The sequence below is a fragment of the Rattus norvegicus genome, chromosome 6 (assembly GCF_036323735.1).
Source record: "Rattus norvegicus strain BN/NHsdMcwi chromosome 6, GRCr8, whole genome shotgun sequence".
NCBI lineage: Eukaryota > Metazoa > Chordata > Mammalia > Rodentia > Muridae > Rattus > Rattus norvegicus.
In genome coordinates, this window is record NC_086024.1 from 132900039 (window position 1) to 132915338 (window position 15300).

General features: G+C 54.5%; 1 protein-coding gene and 1 long non-coding RNA gene across 5 annotated transcripts in view; both read right to left on the bottom strand.

Moving 5' to 3' along the window:
- Window positions 1-15300, bottom strand: part of Ccdc85c (coiled-coil domain containing 85C) — a 70894-nt gene that overhangs the window by 22188 nt on the left and 33406 nt on the right. The gene's annotated exons all lie outside the window — the stretch shown is intronic.
- The window catches only part of LOC120103618 (uncharacterized), a 37856-nt gene continuing 32281 nt past the window's right edge, over window positions 9726-15300 (bottom strand). Inside the window, exon 2 of the long non-coding RNA XR_005506248.2 lies at window positions 9726-14720. This is a non-coding gene — a long non-coding RNA (uncharacterized LOC120103618). The remainder of the gene's footprint in view (window positions 14721-15300) is intronic.

Sequence of the window (15300 nt, forward strand, 5' to 3'; positions counted from 1 at the left end):
CTCCTCTCAGGCCTCTTGGGACCTCAAGCACCATCGGACAGGATCTTTCAAGCAAGCACCAACCGTATTTCCAACCACGTCCCCGTTCCTCATTGTCATCGGACTCCCCCAGCTTACAGATAAAGGAATGAGGGCTTGGGGAGGTGGGAAGGCTGCATTAGGTCCTGGGAGCAAGTGGTAGCTAAGTCTCACCGCAGACACCAGGGCACAGATCTGTGGCCTCCTCTCCCCCAGGCAGCCTTCCTCAGGGCTCCCTGTGGCAGCCTGACCACGCTTTCTGCTCAACAGCAGATGGTCTGGGGCTGTGATTCCTGGTAGCTGCCGCCTATGCGTCAGGTCAGAAAGGTCTGGCTCCCGAACTGAGCTCCTCGGCTGCAGGAGCCCTTGCTCGGCTAGCTCATACAAGTCTACTCAGAAGAACCACCGAGTTTCACAGTGACTCAGGCTACCAGAGGCTGGTAACTCAGGCTTCTCTTGCTTGGGGAGAAGAAGGAATTGTTGACTGGCCTCTTCTGGGTGGAAGTCTCTAGAACAAGGGAGAGACCTAGCAAGTCTGCGGTAAGGCCATTAAGACTGCATAAGAAGGCGCCGCCTCCCTTCCTCAAGGCTGGATGGGTTCATTCTGGCCTTAGCTCCTCAGGGACTTGCCAGGTAGGTGGCAAGATTCTGCGTTTCAGAGAAGGCTGTCTGCCGGGAGAGTGCAAAGCCAGACACCCCTGGGACCGGGAGAGGAGAGCATCCCCTTTTGGGAGGGGCTCTAGCTTAATGAATGAGTGACAGGGACAACTTTGTCTGCAGAAGAGTTATAGCCCCAGGAGAGGAGGCAGACAAAAGGCAGACCGGCTGTGTGATGGTTTGCGTCTGTTTGGCCCAGGGAGTGGCACTATTGGAAGGGGTGGCCCAGTTGGAGGAAGTGTGTCTCTGTGGAGATGGGCTTAGAGACCCTCCTCCTAGCTGCCCAAGGATGCTCAGTCTGTTCCTGGCTTCCTTAGGGTGAAGATGTAGAACTCAGCTCCTCCTGCACCATGTCTGCCTGGATGCTGCCCTGCTCCCGCCTTGATGATAATGGACTGAACCTCTGAACCTGTAAGCCAGCCCCAATTAAATGCTGTCCTTATGAGAGTTGCCTTGGTCATGGTATCTGCTCACAGCAGTAAAACCCTAACTAAGACAGTACAGGAAGCTGGTGCTGACACCACACAGAGCAAATACAGGCATGTGGCACCTGATAGTGTGCCAGAGCCCGTGAGCACGGAAGCTGTGTGGGTCCCCATCGCCTTCTGGCTGCCACTGTAGTCCCGAGAGTCGCAGGCGCTGTTTACAAGAAGTTGGTGGGAGCTGTATCAGGAAGCACCTGGCCAGGCAGGTTAGGAGAGCAGGGGCGCTCTCACCCAGTGCCACAGTCTACACCACGGGGTGTGCAGGCAGGATGGTGCAGGGCACCTCGACTGCTGCAGGGTTCTAGTGTCCAGGTGGGTGCCGAGAAGAGAATCGTGTTCCCAGTCACAACCACGAGTCTCAGTGAACATCTGCCATGTCCCAAGCTTGCGACTTTTCTGGGGTTTCGAAAGCCGCCACTCTGTCCTTCCCTCTCCTCCTGTCTCACAGCAGAATTGTCTTCACAGTACAAGGAAGCCCAGGCTCTGGGGGCCCTATTCTGGACTTCATTAACCCCATCCCTTCTTCTCTCCAGGATCTCCATTTCAAGACTACCGGGTGAGTCGGAAACCCTAGACCTGGCTAGACTTGGAGTGAGGAAGGTTCTATCTCAACCTTCCTCCATATTCCCTTAATCCAGTTCCGCATGTTGTGGGAGAGCTGTATTGCTCCTCCCCAACATAAAACTATCTTGTTGCTACTCATAACTGAAGTTTTGCTACTGTTGTTGAGTCATAATGTTAATATCTGTGTTTTCTGATATTAGGTGACCCCTGTGAAAGGGTCGTTCAACAAATGTGTTCCTCTACAAAATACATAATAAGATAGGGAGGGAGGGAGGTAGATTAGACAGACAGACAGACAAGTCAGAAAGATGGCTCATGGGTAAAAGTGCTTCCTGAGTCCAATCCCTAGACTCCACATAGTGAGAGACCTGACTCTCAAAAGTTGGCCTCAGGGGTTGGGGATTTAGCTCAGTGGTAGAGCGCTTGCCTAGCAAGCTCAAGACCCTGGGTTCGGTCCTCAGCTCCGGGAAAAAAAAAAAAAGTTGTCCTCAGAGTCCACACATGAACCAAGGTATACCCATTTGGCACATGCACCCATTCATGCCATCTCACTTTCTCTCTCTCTCTCTCTCTCTCTCTCTCTCTCTCTCTCTCTCTCTCTCTCTCTGACAGGTAGCTAGGCAGACCGACAGATGTTAATTAAGACAGTTGCTTTAACTGTATCACTGTCTCAAGCCAGGGGACAAGGGGAGAAGAGTATTCTTTCTTGTATCTTGTATCTTCATCTATACCCAGACATGAAAGGGGGCTGGTGGGGGGCAGAGTAGGCCAAGGGCAGCCACACACTCACAACACCCTCCTCACTGCCTGCCCCAGTGTCACCTATAACAATGACCATGTGCACTGTCAGCTGGTCAGGACAGAGCCCATGGCTCTCAGCACCCAGCTACACGGCACACCTTGACTCTTACCCTTGGGGAGCTTTTAGGATCTGATCTCTGTGGGGATAACTGAGTGGGGGTGGGGGTACTGGGCATCAATATATGTTTTTAAAGATTCTCTGGGTGATGCTAATGTACCCTAAGGGCTGGTAACAGTGGGCTGCCCTGCCTCCCCAGCCTTCTGGCCCTGACAGAGTCAAATTCAGTCCAGTCCCCAGCACTGTGCTGGATCTGAGCACAGAAACAGCAAGTGCTGAGATGGGGGTGTGGCCACCAAACCTCAGCTGACATCAAGAGACCAAGAAAGCCACTGATAGATGGCACTCCAGTCCCCAGAGCCAGGAACTGTGGAAGGATGGAGGGCAAGGACACACCAGGGACATTCCAGCTGTACGCAGGGGTGACAAGTGCAGCTAGGGGGCCAGCATGTGGGAAGTGGGGGGAGCAGCAGGGATGGGGATCCAGTGCCCCACAGTAAGATAAAGGAGGGCTCCAGGCAGATCCTGGACAGGACTTCACTGAGGCAGCAAGAACAAGAACATGCCCAGTTGTCCGGGGAAACCTCGTGGTGGGACTCTAGGGTCTGAGGAAGAGCGCCACCTGGCCAGCACCGTAGGGAGAGGAAGCAGGGGAGGAAGACTGGACTCCCAGAAAGCTGGCACCCCTCAGGGGGTGGGTTACACGGTGCTGGTGGGGAGAGGGGAAGGGTTCCCACTGACTGCAGTGCCCAGCCCACCTCGCATCACGCACAGAAAGCGGTTCCAGAAAGGTAAGTTAGTGATACATGACAAACCACTGTAAAACACAGCTAATGCCGCCATGATCTGTGTGACCCGGGCCGAGCAATGCCACAGGAAAGAAGCTGGTATTTCATTTTACTTTCTAAGACAGGGGTCTCGTGTGGCCCGGGCTGGCCTTGCCCTCCTGAGCCTCCTGTGTTGGGACGACAGGCATATGCCAACACGCAGCCTGTGTCACACCATTTGCATAGACTGTCCTAAGAGGCAACCCTTAGAGGTGAGAGGACCTCGGCTTGCCTTGGAGCAGAGAGGGGTGGGGAGAGGGTCCTGATGGGGGTGGGTTTCCTTCTGCAGTGCAGACAATAATAGGAGGTTGGGTGGTGGTGATGGCTTCACAGTGCTGAGACTAAAACTCACTGGGCCAGTATGCTGCCACTGCACCCCTGTAACCCCAGCGTTCAGGAGCCTGAGCTATATAAGACTCCGTCTTGAAATAATAAACAAGGGCTGGTGCGACCGCTCAGTGGGTAAGGGTGCTGGCTACCAAGCCTGACAACCTGAGTTATACTCCCAGGACCCGTACGATGGAGGAGAGCCAACTCCTGCAAGTTAGTCTCTGACTGAGGTACATATGCTGTGGTGCACACACGCACGCACACACGTGCACACAAACAAACACGCACACGCGCTATACATATATATACATGTATGGATGGATGTATATGGATGTAATGCTTCAAATAATAAATAAAAGGCATTGAATTACATGTTTTTCTACATGTAGAAGTGTTGTGTGTATGTATAAACACCTATAGAAACACACATATATTTTTAGTATATGGATTCCATCCCGATATTGATTTTCATCTTTATATCATTCTATTAAATTTAACCATGAGAGAAAGTAGGCAGAGACAATATGGAGGCTGACGTTAAGATTCCACGCTCGCTGCACCTTTACAGGTTGTTATGAATGTTAAGGGATGGATGTGTACAGGGCTTTGTATGTTTAGGTGGGCAATTATATCTTATCAATTGGATAAAAAAAAAAATTTAACCATGAGAGAAAAGCATTTCTTAACTAAGAAAATGACAACGAAAAAGTCACAGACTGTATGAACCGCATGGAAATTAGAAACAGATGCTTCGCCAACGTTGGAAGCCAAGTGGCCGCAGGCCCGCCCGGAGTCGGCACAGTAAGGCCCGCTTCAGAGTGGCCAACCCCACGAAAACAAAGCAAAGAACTCCGCACAGGAGACCGAGAGGCCACGGAGGTGAGAAGACCCTAGCCACCCATCCCATGTGGGGCGTCAGCCACTGACAGGTGGAAAGGACAGTGCCAGCCGTGAGCCACAGGGGGTGGTGGGAGGGCCGCTGGCTGCTCAGGGGGACAGGGTACCTGGCTGGCTTTCTGCAGCTGAAAGGCTCAGTCCTTCCAGAAACTGAGACACCGGTAGACAAAGACACAGGTACGGGTCATCCGGCAGCATGGCCTCCCCGGGAGGCCAGACCTAAGAGTGGTCAAATAGTGATAAAAGATAAGCACCTCCTAATATTACGGCTGACAAGGATGCATCTCACACTGAGGGTACGCTAGCGACCCCATTTATGTAAGGCTTTGGAACCCTGCGGAGCACGGCCATATACTGTTTACAGACAAACTGCCAGACAGGAAGAATGAAAAACCATACACAAGAAGGAAGAGTGCCAGACGGCAGTTCTTGGGGGAAAACAGAAGACACACAGCGACAACCCCCCCGCCCCCTGCTCTGCCTGTGGAGCTGCTGCTTAGAAAGAAAAGATCTGAGGCCAGCATGCCTTGCTGCTGTCAGTGTAGCGGGCAAGGGGTGCCATGTGGACTGATGGCCATTTTGTCCCCTAAGCTTACTACTCCTCATGTTGGTTAGTAATCGTTTACAGGTAAAAAGCCTTGTCATCCAACAGGCCCCCAAAACACAAAACAAGGAACCCCTGATGCCCATGGGTCCCACTGCCAGGACCCATTCCTAGCACTGCCAGGACCCGTTCCTAGCAGGCCTGCAGAAGTCCCTAACAAAGACCTCCGCGGATACCTCAGATCTGGGAGGGAGCCTGCGGGAGGCGGGAGGCAAGTCTGTATGAGGGTGGACAGGAAGCCTGCTGGCAGGAGGAAGCCACCTGTCAGCAGCGGCTCTCTGACCCACCTGCTTTATGAACTTGGACAAGCACCTTCCTAGTCCCAGTCCTTTACCCATGCCAGGAAAAGAGGGCAGAAGGCCCAGACCATCCAGAGGGCGTGACAGGGCTGTGACTCCGTCTCCCGGGAGACAGCATCCCTGCAATTAATTAAACAGGACGGTGAGGCTCTGCTTAGGGAAGAGAGAGGCAGGGTTGTAAACAGCATCTAACCAACAGCAGGGTGGGTGAACAGATTAGGGACAAGCCCGGCCTGGCAGAGCTTCCTGTGGGAGAGGTATTCTCCAGCCACCGGAACTGGTAAAGGTGTTGTGCACAGGAGACCAGTGAGAAGGAGCGGTGTTGGGGCTGGGGAGAAGGCTCAGTGGGTAAAGCACTTGCTGAGCAATCATGAGGGCCTGAGTTCAAGTCCCCAGAACCCATGGAAAAAGCCCTTCACATTGCTATGTGCCTCATAACCCAGTGTGGGCACAGAGGCCCAAGGAGAGTAGAGACCAGTCTGAGCCAGCCCAGGTCAGCTGAATCCGTAAGCCCCAGGTTTGGGGAGACACCCACCCAGACTCAAAAGCTAAAGGTGGAGGGTGACCAAGAACGACACTTGCCATTGACCTCTGGCCTCTCTACACACATCCGTGACACCTGCACACACATGTGCACACACCCAAACCAGCAAGCACATACACCAACCACACATACACACATACAGGTACACCAAGAAGAGGAAAGGCAGTGGGCCGGGGCCAAGAGCCCCAGCACCACCCTCCATGTGCCCTCGTGCCTCAGTTTTCCCTAATGACAGCAGGAAGGTTTTGTTCTGTGTAGGGTCAGCCTGGGTGACAGCAGAGTTCAGCAGAAGAGCACGACCCCCAAAGAGACTCACATCATCATCATTGTGGTCCTGAGGGTGTGTGAACGCCCCTCCCCCTTCCGTGGCAAAGGGGACTCCAGCGAGATCAAGGCGACTGCTCAAAGAGGAGAGGTGAGCTAACTCTCTGGCATGAATGATGAAGACCAAGCCTGACCAATGTTCCAGCTGAACTCAGGAAGCCGAGACTTCTAGAAGCTAGGAAAAGTGGGAGAAGGGGATCTCCCTGGAATCATTTCTCTTCGGCATTTCTGACCTCAAGAGTCAAAGAACCTGAGGTTGTTTGGGCCTCCGAAGCTGTAGCTAGCGAAGGCAGCCGTGGGAAACTGACGCCTGCACTTGCTCTCATGCGCACACACACGCAAAGCCCTGGTTTCACTTACAACCGCGGGCAAACGTGCGCCCTGGAAGATGCTGTAGGGACTGAGAGGTCTCTGGATTCCTTAGCCCGATGTTCTGCTGTGGGAAGGCTGTGCAGGGTTTATGCAGGGCTAACCCAAACTCATCTGAACGTCTGCCTCCACCACATCACTGTGGGAGTCGCTAAGAAGCGCTACAGATGCAGGGAAGGCGGGAGCTAGGACCAGACCCCGGGAAAAGGGTGGCACCGTGCCAGTCAAAGGTGAGTCTGTGTGCCTATGCGCGCTCCGCAGGGACATCTCTCCAGGCTCCCCAACCTCCCGAGACATGGGGCAGCGCGTGTATAAGTGGGTGGCAGCCACTGCGGGTGCTAGCACTGAGATACAAGGCACTGCCAACCAGCTCACTTAGTGACCCTTTGGCTAGAGGAATCACCCGGAAATATAGTTGGAACCTTTGTACCCAAGGTTCCACGACGAGGAAGGGGGGTCACAGACTGCCAGGCCTCAAAGGTCACCTTTGGCCTTGGGCACGGCCTGAAAAACCCTCCACTTCCTGCATGGCACCTGGCAGCTTATCATACCTCACAGGTATATGACCCTGTGCCAGTGACTAGTCCCCTGAGTCCCTCGGGCCATCGTCTGTAAGCAAGAGGCTGGGCACCCCACATGGGGCTGCTTGGAGGGAGTTGGTAGACAGACTCTGGAATGTGGGGGGCTAGAGCCCTGTTGGGAAGGAGGGTATTTATAATCTTCTCCCAGCTCCTCCAAGTCTCCACCAGCACAAGCTGTGGGTCTGAATTCCAAGTGGGCCATTCACTCCATACATGGCACTGACCTCACTGTGGTCACCACAAGCAGAGGGCTGTCCACGAGGGAGATGAATAACTTAGATCTGGATGTTGGAAGGGTGGGCGGGACTTCACTGCTGCCCCAGGCTGTGTGCCAGTCCTATAGGTACGGGGCGGGAAGGAGCAGGCCAGCCTGGCCCCTGCAAACAGAGCGAGGTCCTAGTGTAAGAGGTCAGAGGTCAGGCCCCACCTAGGAGCAGCTTCCTTGGAGCGTGTACCTGAGCCTCATCTCTCCTAGAGGCTGGTCAAGCTCATGGGGCAATAGGACCACAGTTCTGGCCACTTCTAGTTTGGTACCCTGGACGATTGTGGCTGACCAGAGGGGCAGGGCAGGTTCTCCACTCTCTGAACTGTGGCACTAAGGTACCAGGTCTGCTGCAGATGGTTCCCCTACTATCTACTCCTGCGGGACAGTTTCCAAACAGGATGGTCTCCTGGGACCATCTGCTCACTGCCTCCCGGCTGAACTCTCCAAGAGATGCCTGAGCCTCACCCCCTGAAGAACTTGCCCTTGCCTCTCAACCATCTCCTCCCATTTCCGGAGAGCCCTGTGTTCACCTCAGCGGTCCCTGCAGAGCTGCTCACCTCCGGCTGCAGCCTGGGTTTCGGAGGAGCCCTCCCACTATCCCCTGACCTGTCCTGACGGTGCGATCATTCTGCTGATGCTGGCCTAGACCAGCATAGAATATTTCCGACCAGGGAATGAACATGCCCCATCTCAGGCTTCCAAGGCTGCATTTAGCACCGAATCCTGGCATCTGTGGCAGGGAGAGCAGCTGGCCACCCTCATTTTTCCGTGCTGCAAGCTTCTCTCACACCATAGGGTCCCCACAGGAACAGAATGGCAGCCAGGAGTGCCCTGCTACCTACTGAAGATGCCCGTCTACAGAAGGCACCATCTACTCTGGCTAACGCCATCCCCAGATTCAAAGTTCCCTCGTCTCAGAGGGTTCCAGCCTTTCTTAGGACCAAACATCCTCTACCTTGGGGTCTCAGCAGGAATGAGGGGTGCACTTGAGGTCCCACAATAAGGGGGTGCCTGAGTGCCTTCAGTCACGGAACAGAATCCCTGTGTCAAGGCCGGGCCTGCCACCACCTTGCTGGGTGCTTCTTGGCAGGTACCTTTCATTCTCTGGGCCCCACAACAACCTCCCATCAACAGGGAGCTGACAGCTCCCTCCAGCACAGGTGGCCGTCTGTGGGTGGGTACAGGTGGGTATGGTTCACCCTGGCAGCATGCCATAGCACCTGCCCACAATGCTGGGTTTCTTTAAGGGAGATATGAACCAGAACAGACCCAAAGGTTAGACAAGAACCAGTGCCAGGGTGAGGTCAATATTTGGTTACTAAGTAAAGCAAATCAGCCTTGGTCCTCTAGGAGGGCCCAGCAGGAAGGGCTGGGTATGAGGGATCCGCCCTCTGTGTCACCACTCCGCAGGAGACAAGTAACAGCCACCTTTTATTCCCAGCAGGGAAGATGGCACCAGTCTGGGAGGGGGAGGGGACCCTTAGAGCTTGGGGCACAAAAACAACGCGCCTGATTGGCAGGTGGCCACCAGCTTGTCTGAGGTCATAGGGCAAGTGGACGGTGTGGCCAGGACAAGAGCAAGTGCCCCAGGATGCAGGCCCCACCACAGCCTATGAAGACAACACAGGGGCTTTGAGTCCCTTCTCCCTGGCACATGGCCTGTCATTTGTCTCTATCCAAGGGACAATGATATTGCTAGTGAAGGACAGGAGTTACAATCTCACTGGGGAAATTAAAATTCCTATCTTATAAGAGTCTGAGGAAGGAAGGAAGGAAGGAAGGAAGGAGGGAGGGAGGGAGGGAGGGAGAGTGGGGGAGGGCAGAAGGAGGGAGGGAGGAAGGGAAGGGTAGAGGAAGGGAGGAAGGGAAGGAAGGAGGGGGGGAAAGGGAGGGGGAAAGGGGGGGAAGGGGAGGGAGGGAGGGACTCCTTCCAGTGTATTTATACCGTGTAGATATAAAGTCACGTGTGAAAGGCTTGGCTTCCCACTAGAAGCTCAGGTCACTAAGAAGGTGACTGTATCATGAGGTTTTGTCATAATCAACTAGTTAATCCATCAGCAGACTTGTGGGCATTACAGAGAAGTTGTAGAGTCTTCTAGAAAGGGGGGGTTGGGGGTGGGGAGAGTCTGATTGAAAGCAGATCACTGGAAATGATCTTGGATGGGGCTGGAGAGGTAGCTCAGCAGTTAAGAGTATGGACTGCTGCTCTTCCCGGGGTCCTGAGTTCAATTCCCAGCAACCACATGGTGGTTCACAACCATCTATAATCAGATCTGGTGCCCTCTTCTGGTGTGTCTGAAGACAGCGACGGTGTACTCATATAAATAAATAAATCTCAAAAGAAAAGAAAGAGAAAAAGGAAATGGGTTCTTGGGAGGTGTGTTCTGTCCTGAATCTCTTCCCGTGACCCTTCTGCTTCCCGGTGCCCTGAGGTAAGCAGTCTCCTCCATCACACAATCCCACCACCATGATGGTCCTCCTGCTTTGAACCTAAGTGGCCAAAACAAGCCCTTGGGTCTCTGGACTGGCACTCTGCCACAGCCGTGGCAGGCTTGCTAACACCTTCCCCTAAGGGAATGCTAGCCGTTTAATGCACAACTGGAAAGTCATCACCGCCACCACCCGTTCGGTGGACAGCAAAGTGTGCGTGCATGTCTGCTGGAAGCTGAGGTAACGTTCAGAGGTCGGGCTTGGGCTCTGTGGTGTGGTAGTTACTGATATCTGCTCTTAAGGAAATAAAACCAGCGGCGCCCCCCACCCCTACCCCGCCCCCTCTCCAACAAGTCCCTTTGGCACTCGGCTGAGAGGTGGGGCTGAGCTAGGAGGCTGACCACACTGACACCACACACACACACACACACACACACACACACACACACACACACACACACACACGCCCAGTCACCACCAGCAGCAGCTGACACACCCTCTTGCTAGAAGAGAACAACAATCCTGAGGGAGGTTTTCCAGCCAGCCTGGGCTGCGTGAGTTCTGCTTTTTATTTTGCTTTATTTTTTACTTTTCCCAAGTTTCTCTCGTGAACAACCACCCACTTTGAAACTCTTAAAAAAAAAAAAAGAAAGAAAGAAAACACCTCCTTGCTTGGCACCCCTCCACCACCGAACACTTCACTGAGTGCTTCACGCACCCTGCCAGCTGCTGCCTGGGCTCCGGAGTCCCAGTCCTTAGGCATAAGCGCCTATGGTTTCTCTGTCCAGAGCAGGTACCAAAGGGGACACTGAGTTCAGCCTGCCTGCCTTGTGGCCAAGAGACGCATCTGAAGAGCCACACGTGGGGAAGGCGAGTTCAGTCCCGTAACTTGTTTTTCCAGGCGTGTGCGGTCACATAGGTGTTGGCAGGTGTGACATGCGTGCAGGTGCGTGGCAGCCGCAGGCGTGTGTTAGATTCCTTCCCTGGTCACTCTCCACCTTAGGAACTGAAGTAGAGCCTCTCATTTGAGCCCAGGGTTTGCAGATCTAGCTGGTTTAGTCAGCCAGCTGGCTTGCTCCAGGGGATCTGGTCTCTTCCTCTGAAGCTCTGTCAACAAGGCCACACGGATCCTGGGGATTTGAACTCTGGTCCTCAGGCTTACGCAGTGAGTGCTTTAGCCACTGAGCCATCTCCCTAGTCCGCAAAGCCTGGGAAGTTTCTGGTTTCAGTTCCCTTATCTCTGGAAGAGTCACGACTAGTCTGGTGGCAGACACCAATGAATGAGGATGTCCGGTGTAGGGAGGCTGAGGCCGGAGGATTGCCTCAAGCTCCATGCTAGCTTGGTCAAACAAAACAAAACAGGACAGATGGACAAGATCACCTAGAATCACAGGGCACCAAGGATGATCAAACACACTACCTCAGATGACTCCTCGGTGCCAGGAGACAGACAAGGTTCTGCACACCACGTGTGGGAGCTCTCGCTCTCGCCCTGGCTGTGCCCTGAAGAAAGGTCTTCAGGACAAGGAACTGAGCTGAGAAGGCCGACAGCCGCTGACCACAGAACCCCACCAGGCATGCAATCTGGTGAATCAACAACCTCAGGCAGCTCTGAGGGGACACCAAGGCCACGGGATCCTGGGGTGGAAACCTAAGTCTAGAGAAGGGACAGGCGTCCCTGACAGACACAGGAAACCCCAGACCAAGGGGAGAAGCCAGTCTCCGTCCAGGAATACCTACTGCCTATCACAATGCACTGGGAAGTCAGCCGGACCCAACAGGCGACAGCTCCCTGGGCCTGGGTCCAAAGCACTTACAGAGAGAGGGGACATGCCCAGCACTACTCCCCTACCCCACAACACTTGGCCAGAGCCTGTCCCGCCAAGATAACACAGCCCAGAACCTTCCAAAAACAGCCCATCCCATCGGCTGGCACACATCAGGCTGGGGGCAGACACTCCCTGCTAGACTACGTTAATCCTGGCGTACCGGCCCTGGCTGTGATGCTCCAACCTATAGCAGAAATATGAGGAATCTCTCATTCTGCCCACTGCTCCTTGCAAGGACTTCCTCCTACCCTGAGACTGGAAGCAAACCTTAACAGGAAACCCAGGCCAGAATATGGTACAGCATTCCTGTCCCTCCCCTGTGCCCCTGGAGAAAGGGCAGCATTTACAGAGGTAGGTCTACTGCTCTTTTCAATGGCCCAAAAGCCACTGGGGGCCAAGATCTCTACTCCGAGAACAAGAGCGCTTACCTCCCTTTGAGACCCCTGATACAAGGGGCTAGAGGCAGGCAACTGCCAGGAAGCTCCTCTGTGACACCCGGTAGGACCCACATCTTTGGTCCTCTTATACCTGCCGCTAGAGAGCCTCAGGGAGGGCAGGTGTAGACCCTAAGTTAGACAGGTAGAACTGATCTCCAGGTCACAGGCTTTAAGAAGACCAGCTGACACCCAGGCCCTTATTCCTGCAAAACTGGTCCTATGTCATTAAGAGTAGGTGGCCCATGACAGTTTGGTGCTTCCCGTGTGCTGGGGCGGCAGAGAGCTCTTTGCCACCGCCTGACACTCGGCCTGCACCTCCATCTGCCCATCTGCATCGGCTGGGCATCCCTTTGCTCTCCTTTGGAAATCAAGGTGTCGGACAGTGACACAGGACACTAGCAGCTCCTCACATGACAACGTCCTCATAGATGCTCTCAGCTTCCCAGTTTATAGCCAGGGACACAGGCCCCCCAGAAGCTCCTGGGCTCAGCTGGCCACCCTAATCGACAGCACACAAGGGAAGCCCAACTCAGGTCCTGCCTTCTCAGCCTCGGGAGTTGGGGGTAGGGCTCTGGGGTTCACTCGCGCCACCCCGCCCCCCCAAGACTAGGAAGGCTGACCCCATTATGTCTTTCTCAATCGGTCACTGTAAGGCTCGGACTATCCCACACTGCGCAGGGGCCAGCAGGCACTGTGCATGGTGGTTTGGTTCCTAGGGCTCCTCTCCGAGGCTGAGCCACACACGACTGAACTCTGCAGCCAAGGAAGCTGGCACGGAAGAGGCAACTGGAGAAAGGGCACCAAACCACACCCCGCAGCCCCGTGGGCACCCCAGTTTCCCCTGCTCTAGAACCCACATGCTCCTGAGAGCCCAACCTCATCACACCAGACGCACCCAGAGGCTCTAGAGGATCTCAGTTCCGTCCCAATCTGTGTCCTTCTCTCCCATCAGCCTGAGCCCCCAGAAAGTGCAAAAAAGCAGCCCAGGCGAACCAGCCCCTTCTCCAGGATCCAAGGCTGGCATGAGAGGAAGACAGATTTCATGCCTCCCTCCCGGAGTTAGGTCCCTGCCTGTATCTTCAAGAATGTGATGGCCAAGGCCATAGTGCCACATCCACCTCAGGCTACCCATAGGATTCCACAGGATGGGGCAGAGGGAGGCTCACCTGGCTGGGTCAGCCTTGGGCCCTCCTCTCCCCTGAACCTTGAGTGTTTCTCTTTCACCCATAGGGGCAGAATTGAGGTCTAGTGCTCGGCAGACGAGGGGTGTGTATGGATTGGGGTGGGGGGTGTCCCAGACCTGTCCTGTGACCAACTCCAAGCTCTGAAGTCATTCAGAAAATGAGATTGCCCAAGGGCAACCTTCCCACGGCCATTGCTGTTGTGATGGGCAGAATTAAGTACGTCTGGATCTAAGAGCTAGAACAGTGCAAGCTTGGGCAAGTTACCCTGGCAACCAGATAACTTTGGCAGTACTCCATTTAGGCAGCTTAAAAATATGCAGATATGCAGCAGGGCTGGCAGGGACAGCCAAGAGGGAGTTCAAATCACAGAGCCCAGAGACCTGCACGTGTCCTGTGGCAGGTGGGCCCTGGAACCCACACTCCTCAGGAGCCTCCATGCTGGGCTTTATGGCCTCAGAGACACAGACACCAGGACAAAGAGCCGCCACCCCCACCCCCACCCCGTGCTCCAGCAGCCAGGAGAGGGGAGCGGGTAAGTACTAAGGCCCTACAAGAGGTGACAAACCTTCTGAGGACCTGCTGCCAGCCACTTGCTTGGCCACCCCTCTCCAAGTCAGAGAACAGTGTGGCTGGGCAAAGGCTTAAGAGATGCCTCAGGCCTTCCCAATTTTCAGAAGAAATCACCGTGGCCCGGAGTGGGGGAGGTGCTTGGCTGCTCACATGGGCCTGGCTGGAGTGCCCAGGCTGCAAAGCTAGCACTGTAACCCTCAGCTAAGCCAGGCATCAGCCACGAGGTGATGCAACGTTCCCTCCAACTGAAATACACCCCCCAGCTCCAGGCACCGTGCACAGCCCACACAGGACCAGAGTAAGGGTGTGCATCAGGACTGCCCCAGGGAGGAACAATATCCTAAAATGTCCTGGAAATCAGGCTGGGTCTCAATGGAAGGAAGGTTGGTTTATGCAAAGCAAGCCCCTCTTGCCTGAGAGACATGTGCCCCGGAGTTCTACTGTGGGCAAGAAATCCCCCCTTACACACGTGCACAGAAGTGTACAAACTAGTACATATGCACACATACCCACAAGTGCACAAGGACGTGCTCCCACAAACGCCCATATGCATACTCACGCACATGCACACATGTGCACACACAGGTATGTACACACTGCTTCGCCGGGGTCTTGACACTGAGGAAGAACGGGATCGAGCTGGGAGGCTGTCAGGGGGTCATTTATTTCAATTATTAAAACAGCAGCCACTTACTTTCGAGCCTTCACTAATGCCACTTAATTACCTAGTACATAAAACTGCCCTTGAATCTTAGCAGAGTAATAAATCAGGTCAGAGACCAAGGAGTCTAAAGGAGTCTAGGTGGAGATCCTGGGGATGACGGGTCACCCCTCACCTCTGCACTGGCCCCCTGCGAGCAACAGAACACAGGTAAAGCCTCGACTATGGCAGGGGACAAATGGGCGGCTCCAAGCTCAGCGTGCTCCTCTGTCCACTGCTTGGGCCTGGGCCCCTGCCCCTGCCCTGCTGAGATCCATCCTTTGTGTGGTCAACAATAGCCCCGCCAGATGGCGCGGCGTGATGGGCAGCCCCTGCAAACCAATCGCTCATGCTGTCGGCCCCTGTGGGGGCTATGGGCAGGAGGCCTGGGAACTGGCCCAAGCCACACACACACACACACACACACACACACACACACACACACACACACACAACCCCTGCTTGCTCTGTGGCCTCTGGCTCCCTCAACTCAGGGAGCTTTAAGCATGGTTGGCCAAATGGAATAC